The sequence below is a fragment of the Ceratina calcarata genome, unplaced genomic scaffold (genome assembly GCF_001652005.2).
Source record: "Ceratina calcarata isolate Rehan_Ccalc_2016 unplaced genomic scaffold, ASM165200v1 scaffold641, whole genome shotgun sequence".
In the NCBI taxonomy this organism is placed as follows: domain Eukaryota; kingdom Metazoa; phylum Arthropoda; class Insecta; order Hymenoptera; family Apidae; genus Ceratina; species Ceratina calcarata.
The window spans coordinates 1-1869 of NW_017177662.1; positions in this window are offsets into that span (position 1 = coordinate 1).

Here is a 1869-nt window from a genome sequence, read left to right on the forward strand (position 1 = left end):
TAATAAAATAATCTAAGTTATTCCTTGGAACAAGATAGAAAACGAGAAATTAAAATAAATAAATTATTAAACTGAGGTATTGATTGATATATTGATGTACGTATGAATGACATGAACTGATATACATATTGATGTACATATTTGAATGTATTGTTTAAAATAAAAGATATGATAGGTACTATTCCTGCTACCAGTCGTTCACGATTTACAATTTACAACCTTCAAACCTATCAGATTCTAGATTCACGATTTCAGCATACGGTACGGGGAAGTAATGGATGGTCCGACCCGGTTTCAGGGCATCGAGATTTCTTTCCTGGTTCCCAATAGTTGGCCACGGACCAAAATGGTCGCGTTCGGACACCGCGAATCCGACAAAGGGCCAGCCGAAAAGGCTGAAAGCTTAATTTATATGCGATTTCTCGGTCGTCCGCATTCTCACAAGAGACCCCGAGGAAGAAACCTTCTTCCCTCGTACAGGGAACTGATTTCGATGCAGCTATTTTCATGGCTGCTCCTAGCCCTCGTTCTATCTCTCTCTCCCACTTTCTCTCTCTCTTTCTCTCTCTCTCTCTGGACTTTTTTTACTAGCTCCGTGGCAGTACGCCTCCGATGCTAATAGACCTCGATTTCTCGATTATTTTGCTAGGTTGCCCCGGGAACGGGATAGAAAATAAGGCGAACGATAGAGAGATAGAACGGCTGAAAGCCACCCGGATCGAGAGCGAAATACCAGGAAGGCAGACGTCGCGTCGGAACTCTATATGTCGTCTAGTCGGAATTTACATCCGACGGGTCTTCCACTTTGCTCCAGGACCTTACGATCGATACCTGACTTTATTTACCGAGGTTTATGCCCTATTCGCGTTCCGCGTCCGTCCCTCTCAGCCTTCTTATTTCTCGTTCGCGGGTACCTACGTAATGGAGTTTCAATACGAGTGGGAGTAAGTGGAGTGTCGAACGAATCGATGAATATTCGGTGAACGACACGACTTGTGGTTTTTATTGAACCTTCGTTTCACTGCACAGCGGTATTTGTTTATTTTACGACAGAATCTGATTCGATTCACTTGAGAAACTAAGGTTTTTCATTGAATTTAGCTAAATGTACTATTATCCGGTAAATTTTATATCTAGAACGCTACAATAAGGAAATCAAAATACTGAAGTATGGAAAGAAACAATAATTTTGAATATCTATACTCTAAAATTTATACGTAGCACCATTTCAATCTAGTGGCATTTTACTAAAATCCTAAGTAAAACTCTATGAAGTCTTTTATACGCAGAGATTAAGTCGGTTAAATGAATCGTTAAATCTGTTCAGTATTGAAACGCGTCACAATGGGGCTGAATTTCCATACGCGTTCGTTAGATACGACATAAAAGGTGAACCGTCTAATGGATGAATATTGTTATTCAAATGCGGATACGGCGACAAGGTGGCAGGATAATAATTAGCCGATGATATATCGTATATTAATGACCAGCCAAATATTATACACAGATCGGATTATAGATTAGACCAAGCGTTAAATGCCGACCTACCTGATGAAATTGATGGGAAACTTCGTAATGTGTTTGCTCGAGAACCGAACCTCGTGTATCAGTTTGCTATGCATGAACAACACCGATCGGCCAATGCTGATAAATTATTTAAATTCACTGGGAATCGAATTAGCTGCTTCTTAACTTCATCTTTTAAACGGGTCCTGAATATTATCTTGGCTCACATATAATGCTTGAAACATTCTTACATGCAATACATTTTCTTCATTGTTATTGTAATCTTACACAAAGGACTATCTGATATAATGGATTTGATCTGAAGATCAATAAATAAATGAGATATGATTACAATTGTGGAAT